Consider the following 12,155-nt stretch of genomic DNA (forward strand, 5'->3'; position numbering starts at 1 on the left):
TTCATCATGACCATGCATCTAACACGCAACAAAATCATTTTGAATTGAATTTGTTTTGGAAATATGCCAATTTTACAGCTAAAAAACATATACCTAACAAAGACTGTTATGTTTGCGCTCAAATACTGCATAATAACACTTTCTTACAGACTTTTCATGAAGTGTTGAAGGCTCCTAAAAGTGTGAAACTGACTTATTTTTGCATATATATATATTCCCTGTCTGCTGTCTTCAGTTCATATATAGTCTTGATATTAGTGAAACCATGAATCAAGCAACTGGGATCTGGGAACAACTGTAGGCCAGCAAAGGGTTAAAATTTACTGTAATATTAATCATGATAACAATGCTGATTTACACCCAATCAACTAACATCCATAATATAACAGAAATGCGTAAAAATAGAATGAAACGAGAAGTACCTATTCATCATGACCATGCATCTAACACGCAACAAAATCATTTTGAATTGAATTTGTTTTGGAAATATGCCAATTTTACAGCTAAAAAACATATACCTAACAAAGACTGTTATGTTTGCGCTCAAATTGCCTTCTCTGCTGCATACCTCTATCCTCTTTATCCAGAGCCAGTTGACGATGAAGAAAGTGTGTAATAAGCTACATACCTGGCCCAGGAGCTGAGTGTTCACTAAGAATCATCTATGCTACGCAAACAAAAGCCTGTCCACACATAAAAATTGTGAAACCTAGAGTCAGCATTGGCATGCAAGGTAAAAAGAAAGTTTGGATAACTCTAACACAAAAATTTAAAGTATGCTATCAGTCATGGGGAGACACTGATGTAGGAATCCTTCAAGGTTGTGAAACCATTTATAATGCAACTTGCCAATCTGAATTAGGTATGGGACATTATTTAGCGGGAGGAACATTTCCTTTACTAGATTATTATTGGTTATGCGGAAATATGGCATACCCAAATTTACCAAGATCCTGGTATGGGAGATGTGCTTTGGTTAAACTCAGAGCACCAATTAGAATAGGATATGTAGGAGAACCATTACCACAATTAAAACCTAAAATTAAACCAAAACAAAAACTTATTAGTAAACGAGACCTAAAGAAACATGGGCATAGTAATTGGTGGAAGCATGATACTTCTGACATACCCATGGAACACAGAGTAATTGGCCAAACTGCTCAATTTTGGAAAGCCTTTTTGATTCACAATGCAGTCACAGATTCAATGAATTGGATAAATCGTATCCATTATGAGTTATATCGATTTGCCAATGACACCAATATAGCTTTAGCACTGTTAACAACAGAAATGGGAAATATTCGACAAATGACTCTGGAAAACAGGATGGCACTTGATAGCATGCTAGCAGCAGAGGGGGGTGTATGTGTAAGAATTGGAAAGGAATGTTGCACTTTCATTCCAGCATATGATACAAATGGAGGAAATATTTCCCGGGTTTTGTCAGACATGAAAATGGTGCGCGACACACTGTGGAATGATGAACAGGAAAAATACAAGAGCCTAAATGGAAATTTAGATTGGATTTCTAATTTTTTTCATGATAATTTTGGTAATTTTCTAGGACCAATAATCAAGTTTTTTATGCCTATTTTACTTATTTTTATAGGGTTTATGATTCTATGTACTACTAGATGTATTCGTGCACTAATCAAAAAGTTAATTCAAGAAGTGACAGGACAGCACGAAGGACAATATGTACAACTAAATAAATTAGAAAATGTTTTTGATACTTGGAGAGCAGAGAGAGCTGAAGTTGATGTTGGAGGATTTTAGAAAGAAATAGTATGTAAGGGAAAATGAACATCAAAAACAAGTCATTTGTTTATGTTCAGAGACTACCACAGTAAAAACATAAGAATGTGATCGTGTAAAAACGATCAGAGGGGGGAATGTGATGGAAATTTTTGTTTAATAGCCTTAGAACAAGTCAAAAAGGTATATTCAACATAAGAAATGTTCAGAAAAAAAGTGCAGACTAATGCCAAGATCAAAGATCAACTATCAAATGATTAAAGAATCTATACTAACCCAGAAAGTGCTTAAAACAGTAGAACTAACAGTCATATGACTAACCAATGATCAGATCAGTATAACCAATTGTGAAAAGTGAAGAAGACTTGAGTGATACTGATTTTTACTCAACTACAGTGTATAAATGTACATGTATCTTTCTGTTCAGGGAGTCTCTCTTGGTTGTTGTGACCAGAGGGCTCCCGGCCGTGAATAAAACTTTCATTCCTGCAAAGAGCAACTTGGGAGTGGTGTCTGGTATATGCTGCGCAGCTGAGGAATAGGAGTACTAAAGACTCTACGCTCAAAAGACCACCGCAAAGACAGTGATAGTGTTGGAAGACTATAGAGCCATCCTCGGGCTGAGGTAACAGCGTACAGCTGAGAAGGGCGGTGAGAGTGTATAGATCACTGGTCTCAAACTCAGTTCCTGGAGGGCCACAGCTTTGCACAGTTTAGCTCCAACCCTAATCAAACACACCTGATCCAGCTAATTAAGGTCTTCAGGATTATCTAGTAATCCTGAAGACCTGCCAAGCAGGTGTGAGTTGGAGCTGGCTGGAGCTAAACTCTGCAGAGCTGTGGCCCTCCAGGAATTGAGTTTGAGACCTCTGGTATAGATGCTAAAGACCTGCATGCCATGTGTGATTGAGGTAGTGATAGTAGCTTCTTGACGGGACGCCGTCACCATACTTCAGGGAAGTATTGGATTATATTGTATTCAAGGAATTCTGGGAATTAGCTCGAGATACAGTAGTTCTTTGGATTGTATTGCAAGTATTCGGGGAGTTCAGGGAATTAGCCCGAGATACTGTAGTTTATTTAGTTGTTTGAGTTGTCTGTGGTGAAGTCAGATTAGCTTTGAGAATTTCCACGACATCATCAATAGTTGGTGTTAAATGACGCTCACGTTGTATGGCTGTATTGGCCTGGCGCATGTCAACACATATTCTGACTTTATCAGGATCCTTTGGTTTTGGTGGAGTTACAATTGGAGAAACCCAAGGCGTTGGACCTGTTACAGCTTCTATTATGTCGTCATTTGCCAGCTTTTGTAACTCAGCTTCCACTTTCTGTCGAATATGAAATGGCACTGGTTGGACGTCAGGATTGATATGCAGCTTCACTTGGAAGTTTTTCAGTTTGCCTGTTCCTTTGAACAGTTCAGGATAGCTTTCAACAAGTTCATCAGCTACTGTGCGTATTGTGTTTGTATAATTAACAGCACTTGTTATATTTATTAGTCCAAGCTCTTGTGCTGTTCCATAGCTTAGGAGGGTGTGGCCGTCGTTCTGAAGAACATAGAACTTGGTTTCCGTAATGCTATGTGATGCTTGAACATTGCACTGTAATACACCAATGATAGGCAGAGCACTGTCAGAGCCATACGCAAAAATTTTAATTGTCGCTGCTCTGAGCTGTGGCTTGGGTGTGAGTTTATCAAACACTGCTTTGCTGATAATATTTACAGCAGCTCCCGAATCTATCAGAGCTGTAATTTTGGTGCCGTTTATTTCAATTTGTGTCTGAGGCTGTTGCTGGCATGTATTGCTGTTCAAAACAAACACATAAGCATCCTCGCTGCTCGACGAGTCATCTTGTGCTCGGCTGGTGCATGCTGTTGCGACTTGCTTGACCCTTTGCAGTTTGTTGCGTTGTTTGTGATGGGGATGGTCATTATGTTTAGCGTGCTGAGTGGGTGTCTTAGTGCTGGACCGACACACTTTTGCGTAGTGATTTAACTTTCCACACGCTTTGCATTCTTTTCCTTCAGCAGGGCAAGCACCTTGATGTGGATGTTCCTCCACAATTTCTACACTGAGTGTTAGGTGTCCGTCTGCTGGTGGTTTTGAATTCAATTTGCTGCTTATGATTGTGATATAATGCATTGACAACACCCGCTGCATTTTGTTCAATTCCTGCTGCTTGTTGTTCAGAAATTTCTAGTGTTCTGCCATGATCTAGCAGAGCCTCTAAAGTCAAGTCTGGTTCTCTGAGTGCTTTTCTACACAGCCTGGACGAAGTACAGCTTTGTATCAACTGTGCCTTTATCTCACAGTCAACATCAGCAAAATCGCAGTCTTTTGCAAGCATTCTGAGTCTAGTTTGGTACGTGTCCAGTTTTTCTCCAGGTTGCTGCAGTTTTTTTAAATTGATAAACAAGGTACTGCGTATTCTTTTTAGGAGAAAAATAGCCGTTTAGTTTCGTTTTTGTTCTGCATAGCCATCTTCTTCTGCCGCAAACGTGTCATAGATGTCATGCACGCGTTCACCAGCGAGGTGCAGCAAAAGCGCTTTCCCAGCAAGCAATAGTCGTCATTTCAACGTCTGGTTTAACTATAGACCCGATATAGTCCGGCTATTTGTAACCCACTTCTAGACCAAATAATCTTGAATTTAGTTACATGTCATTTTTTGGCAAAATACTTGTGAGATATATGATATTTCATCATGTAAGCAAAGTCAACAGCGTTTACAAGGTGTTTGGTTTTATTTCTATATTTATATATATTTATATATATATATATATATATATATATTTATAGTCTATTCTAGGGCTATGTTTAGACGTCTATTAAATTTTCACTGACAGCCCAATGACAACCTTATTTTAGCCTAGACGTCTAGGCTGTGTTTCAACGGCTAATATACGTTTTTTAGACCAAAAATTGCTTGCTGGGTTTTGTCTAGCGTCGCCGGTAATGTTCATAGCAACAAGAAAGTTTTCAAAACGCTGTATCCATTTTTTCCACCGAGTTCCTAACGAACTGGGGTCCGTTTCTGTGTCAAACGGCTGGATGGGTGCATGATTCATCACTGACTGCATGGCTATGGCTTTGTATTATGGCTGTGTGCACTCACTCACGCACAGACAGGCTTTCTTCAAAGGCTTCATGCACGCGCTGAGATCGCGGTGATTGCACGTTTATATCCTCGTCGCCATTGTAGTGTTTCTGTATGTCTTATGCTCTTTAACATACGTGCTCGTAAAGATGCTAGCAGACGGAAATGTTGTAACGCTCACAAGCTGTTTATTATTGCTTCCATCACCTGTGGTTGCATACTACCGCCATCCAATATATGGGAGAAGCGTCACATCCTGTGTCGTCACAGGTCAAACCAAATACATTACAACACTGACCTGCATACATATTGTATCCACCTTTTTGTGTAAAATAGCCTGTGTTTATGAAATTTGGGTCTATTGCCCACCTCTGTATTTTAGTAACCATTAGCTGATCAGGTTGTTATATTATATGTATGGTATACATAGACTATGGATTAAAAGCTAACTCCAAACAAACACTATTGAATTGTGTCTACATCTACAATATATTGTAATCATCTGAACGCCAAGGGGTGTGCAGACTTTTTATTGCCAATGCATATTTATAAAAAGATAACATTTTATGCTACCTATTTAAACACACCATGGGCTAATTTTGAAGGGGTTACTTTGAATTACTCTGCCAATAATGAATTGTACTGTGTATTATTAGGAAGAAAGAAGGAGCTTGATGACGCCCTTATCAACATGATTATGAAGGACTTATTGACGTCAGAGAGCCTGTTGGTGCTGCTTTGGCTAGTTTGTCAAATGACATCATGCCACTTTCAAGTGCTGATTTTGACATCATTTCAGAAAGCCTTGAAGTACTGGCACCCTTCAAGTATGCCACTGAAGAACTCTCTGGGGAGAAGAGAGTGTCAGCTTCAAAGATAATCCCAATCATTAGGATGATTCAGCACAAGGTAGCAGAAAAAAACAGCCCTGGCAAGAAATGCATCTGCTTCATCCTTAGGGATTGCTCTTCAGCAGTACATCAAGCAGCGGTGCAGTAATGTTGAATCAATCCGTGTACTTGCACTGGCCATGTTGCTAGACCCCAGATTTAAGACTCTTGGGTTTGGCAACCAGGATAATGCCCATGAAGCTGAGCGGCTGTTGACGGCTGAATGTGCTTCAATCATCCGACAAACCAGTGAGCATGCTTCACAAGCAGAGGCATCATCATCTCAGGCAGCTCAGAATCCTCCATCCTCACATGACCTGTGGGAGCTCCTGGATAGCCGAGTCAGTGAAACACAACAGCATCGTAGCTGTAATGCTGATGTCACTATAGAGGTCAAGAGGTACATCGGTGATGCATACCTCCCTCGAAGTGAGGACCCTCTCAAATACTGGCAGGCCCATAAAGAGTACCGCCATCTATATACTTTGGCCAGAAAATATCTAGCAATTATGGCCACATCTGTTCCGTGTGAACAAATATTTTCTAAAGCTGGTGATGTAATCAGTGAAAAAAAAGAGCAGCTTAAGCTCCAGCACAGCAGAACAAATAATATTCTTGAATAAAAATATGTAGTTGCATTTGTTCTTTTTTTTTTTTTTTTTTTTTGTTTGTTTGTTTTTTGTACAATGTACATGTTTGTGATGTTTTGTAAGGAACACAGAAAAATGGAACAATGAAAAAAAAAAAAAAAAATCACACAGGCCTATAGGTCTCCATGTAGAAGGGGAAAAGTTTGATGTGAGTACAAATGAGGAACAGAAAGTCTTTATTGCCATTATACTGTCCAAAACAAAAAAAAAAAAAAAGGGGGGAATGCACTCTGCACACACACACCACCATCTTGCTAATTACATATGTTTATTAAATATACAAACAAAACCTTACAATGAACAAAACATGTAAATGGCACAGCTGGTGTAGGGATGTTTTTTTTTTTTTTTGACCACCAGATGGCGAAATAGAGCACTGTGTCTAAAAGCTTCGAAGCATCAACGCAGTTTGTTGTAAAAGCTTCACTGCTTCGGAAGCTTCGTTCGGCACATCCGTAAGTTCACAGCAGAAGAGCACAGCGTAGTCCACCACAAGAACCCGGTAGGAATCACAGAGGATGTTCCGAGCTAGAAACAACTGGCCAGAAAGAGAACTCCACCTGGACTGAACTCACTGCTCAACAACAACGATCTGACAAGAAAAGGTAGGAAGCAAGGGATTAAATAGAGGAGCTAACGAGCCACAGCTGCACCTGATCAGCTCATCAGCAGAGAGAACACAAGCACACACACTGAGGGAGAGAGGGAGAGAGAGAGAAAGAGAGCGAGCCAGTAAACCTGTATACCGTGACAATGAGTCTCTGGTTTCCAGCTGTCTCAAATAATTGTTTTATAGGAGATGTGTCTTTACAGTGTTTGAGGATTTACTGACCTTTTCATCCTGCAAAATTTCATGAGCAATGTGCTTTTACATCTCGAAGAACAGCTTAGTTCAGAATATATTATAAATTATTTATTTATGTATTTATTTATTTATTGTTTTTACTAATTAAAAATAATTTTAATTATTAGTTTGAAAGAAATTAGAATTTTTTTTAATTTTGTGTGCTTGGTTGTGCGTCTCAGAATGAATCAATTTGGTTTTCTAGATACATACCAGCAGCACACCAGACTTTAAGACCCAGCCACTGTCTATCATTATTATTTTTAGGTTTTTCCTGTAGACAGTATTATAAAATACACACATTTGCTCGAGGACAGTAGAACAAACTGTAATAAAATGATTTTACAGAGTAAAAATGTTCCTGCACTGTAAAAATTATTTTAACGGTAAAAGGCTGTAAAAATGCTACAATAAAAACCTATTAATTGGTTAATGGTAAGTTTTTTTCTTATCAGTTATGTTCATTAGGGTTATGTTACGTCTGATGTTGTTAAATTAATGTTAATTCCATTATTTCAGTATCACGATGGTGTTTAGTGTTTGTGTCAATGACATTGTACACCTTCTGAATATATATATATATATATATATATATACAGGTGCATCTCAAAAAATTTGAATATCGTGAAAAAGTTCATTTTTTATTTGTAACATTTCAAAAACTGAAACTTTCATATATTCTAGATTCATTAAATGTAAAGTAAAACATTTCAAAAGTTTTTTTTTTTTTTTTTTTTTTTTTTTTTTAATTTTGATAATTAGAGCTTACAGCTCATTAAAGAAAAAAAAATCCAGTATCTCAAAATATTATATTTTCATAAGATCAATCAAAAAACGGATTTGCAAACCAGAAAAGTTAAAGTTTTTAAAGTGTGTTCATTTCTGCACTCAATACTTGGTCTGCAGAACAAATTACAGCAAACGACTTGCTCCTATTACAAATGACAGCATCAGTGAGGTGTGGCATGGAAGCAATCAGCCTGTGGCACTGCTGAGGCACTACTGAGCCTTCAGATCATCTGTTTATTGTTGGATCAACTGTTTCTCATCTTTCTCTTGAAAATATCCCATAGACTCTCAATGGGGTTCAGGTCAGGCATGGTGGCTAGCCAATTAAGCACAGTAATATCATGGTCAGCAAACCACTTGGAAGTGGTTTTGGCACTGTGGGCAGGTGCTAAAGTCCTGCTGGAAAATGAAATCAGCATCTCCATAAAGCTTGTTAGCAGATGGAAGCATAAAGTGCTCCGAAATCTCATGGTAGATGGCTGCATTGACTTTGGACTTGAGAAAACACAGTGGACCAACACTAGCAGACGTCACGACACCCCAAATCATCACTGATTTTAGATACTTCACACTGGACTTCAAGCAGCTTGGATTCGGTGCCTCTCCAGTCTTCCTCCAGACTCTGGGATTATGATTTTAACATGAAATACAAAATTTACTTTTATCTGAAAAGAGGACCTTGGACCACTGAGCAACAGTCCAGTTCATTTACTCCTTAGCCCAGGTAAGATTCTTCTGACGTTGTTTCTGTTTCAGAAGTGGCCTGGTAGCCTTTTCCCTGAAGATGTCTGAGTGTGGTGACTCTTGATGCACTGACTCCGGCTTCATTCCACTGCTTGTGAATCTCTCCCAAGTGTTTGAATCGGCTTTGCTTGACAGTATTCTCAGGCTTGCGGTCATCCCTGTTGCATATGCACCTTTTCCTACCCAATTTCTTCCTTCCAGTCAATATTGCATTTAATATTGCATTTGATACAGTACTCTGTAAATAGCCAGCCCTTTCAGTTATGACCTTCTGTGACTTACTCTCTTTGTGGAGGGTATATATATATATATATATATATATATATATATTAGTATTTTCTTTCTTTTTGTTCATTATGTGACTTTTTTACCATATTTAATATGTTGGTATATTAACATTATATCATTTAATGAAATATGTTTTTTAAATGTAAATTTAAGTTAAATCTGTAAAACCTTAAATGTTGCTACTGTGTTTTTACGGTAAAATTATTGCAACAACAGCTGCCAATTTTTTACAGTACATTTAACAGATTTTTTAAAAAAATTAATTTATTTTTTAACAACAATGCTGTTGACCCAGTGACATGTTAAACTCTGTAAAGGTTGCTTTAAGATGAATGAGGATGTAAAGCAGTCCAATATGACAGGAGCAGTGGACCCCCTCCCATAAAAGTAAGACGAAAACCTTTTAGTTTGACTTGAAAGCCACCCAGAGGCTTTAGAAAAACAGTGAACAGTTGCCAATATGCATTTAAAGTGGTAAATATAGGAGGAATATGTCGAAGTCATTTATATGTGCCAAACTTCCTGCGCCAACTGGTGGCACTATGACTATAACTGAATATTGGCATGTAGATGTCTTCGGGCCAGGACTCTTACCAATCATGTGAAGTTTGATGCAGATTGGACATTGCATGTTTAAGTTAGTGCAATACAAGTAATTTCCTGTTGCCAACAGGTGGCACTATGATTATATGATTATAACAGAATATTGGCATTTCGACGTGTTTAGGCCAGGACTCTTATCGAACAAGTGAAGTTTAACATTGCAAAGGCCTTTATATTAGACTGACCAAATATAATGCTGATATCATTAAATGTCTAGGAGGAGTTTGTTACAGTGTAAAACATGTCACTTCCTGTTGGTGCAGGTGGTGCTATGACTATAGTGTGGCATGTGTTCAGGACAGGACTCTTATCAAACATGTGTATTTTGGAGCAGATTGGACATTGTATGCCTGAATTATAACAACTTCTTCTTTCATGGCGAAACATCGAAACATCACAATGGGTTTTAGATTACACTGACCAAATTTGGTGTTGATCTGTTTAAATCTCTAGGAGGAGTATGTTTAAATACAACACTCGAAATGGCAAAAACAGCGCAAATTCAAAATAACAGACTTCCTGTTGGGTTTAGGATTTGTACGGGGGGACTTTTTGTAAGCAGATAGATCAGATCTAAATTTTCACCACTTTTGGCGTGTGTGCAAAGTTTCATGAGTTTTCAAGCATGTTTAGGTCCTCAAAAATGTGATTCATTTTGGAGAAGAAGAAGAAACTGAGCAATTCCAATAGGGTCCTTGCACCATTTATGCTTGGTCCCTAATTATGACAACTGGAAAATCTGACAAAAAAGACAGACAAATTCACCCAAATAAAATAAACTGTTTTATAGAACTTAGAAAATACAAATTTAACAAAATTGAAAAAAAATAAATAAATAAATAAATTTGGCCCCAGACAGGCCAACTAAACAGCAGTGCTTAATGTACATACTGATCACATACAGTAGGATTGCAGAACTCGCCCTGATCTTGCCCTGCTATCTTCTTCTCTGTCTCCCAACTCGTCACATATTGATACTTGGTCAGGAGCCCTTGGCATTGCTTTTCAATGCTCAAGGTACCTCTTTAGCATAATTTTTTTAAAACACAGGGTACCCCTTTAACGTCACTTTTCGAAGTGCAGGGTACTACATTGTTTTCAGTTGTTTGCCTTAATTTAATGGGTTGCATGCATTTGTAAAAGTAGAAGTCATATTATCACTTTATTTTACACTAATTTACACTTTTATTGGAGCACGAAACCCCACCCCTTCCCTAAACCTACCCACTTCTGAACAATATAAAACACATAACAGGCCAATAAAAGTAGATAGATATTTTGAATTTTTATTATCCTTATTCCAGTCTTCAGTGTCACACATCACTTCAGGTAACACACAGATGTACACCAGCTCCCTTCATACAATGATACTGTTGTTTGCAATCTGCAGGGTTTGGGTCCTATTCTTGAAAGAAAAAAGAATGTGGCTTGGCTTTTAAGGCCAGTTAGCGCCCCCTTGAGGAACGTTACATTTTTGTTCCCATGACACTGTTATTCATCAGTTTTTTATAATGTTAAATATGTAATTAATTGATGTTATTAAATACATGTTTTAAATGTATTATTATTTTCCATTAATGTTGAAATGTATTTGTTTGTTACATAGCCAGCAGAAAGCCCTATTTTCTGGTGATGGTTACATCAAGCTCTTGGGGGTTCAGGCAGACAACACTATTAGTGTGCATTTCACTCAACAGTTAACATAAAGTAGCATTGAATACATTTCATACAAACCAACAACACAGCTAACAAATTATGTTCTAAGAATGTCAAGTGTTTCTGGATGTTTAATGTCTTCTAATTTGCCATTGTGGTTTACCACAGTTTCTTAAAACAAGCAATACTATTTTTGTCACACAGGGTGTGAACTTATTACCTCACATAAACCAAATGTATAATTTTAATAGTTCAACCAGCTCGCAATCCTTGTATTGTTTTACAGTCATTTCAAATCTGTTTTTAGTGTGCTTCTATAGGCAGGAACATGAAAATGGGCCAATTGGTTTCTCTCTTTCAAAAAAAAAAAGTGAATGCTATGCAAATATTAAGGGAACATTAACTTTTATCGTTCTGCAAACATAACTTTTGAATGTTCTATGAACATTCAGAAACAAACAGTAACATTTGAAATAATAGAAAACTAAAAAGTTTCAGGAAAAAAACATTTCATGAAAGATGTATAAATAATGGTTTGTGGTAACGTTTTGAGAACATTATTAAAGATCAAATAACTCTGAACGAACTTGGGAAGAAACTTGCCAGAACTTCGGCCACAGATCTGAGAACATTCCCTCTAAGCTAGGAAAGTATAGGAGTAATAAACCACCTTGTTGTGATTACAGATTTAGTGAAATGCCATTTTTTTCTGGTCTCGGAATGATTTAGTGTTGACCTTTTTTATGTAATTTAATTAATTAATTAACTCAGTTTAAATGTTGTGTTTCAACTTTTTTGTTGTTTCATGTCCCTTCCTGTTCAGGTATCAAGGTC

Source organism: Labeo rohita, unplaced genomic scaffold (assembly GCF_022985175.1).
Source record: "Labeo rohita strain BAU-BD-2019 unplaced genomic scaffold, IGBB_LRoh.1.0 scaffold_190, whole genome shotgun sequence".
In the NCBI taxonomy this organism is placed as follows: domain Eukaryota; kingdom Metazoa; phylum Chordata; class Actinopteri; order Cypriniformes; family Cyprinidae; genus Labeo; species Labeo rohita.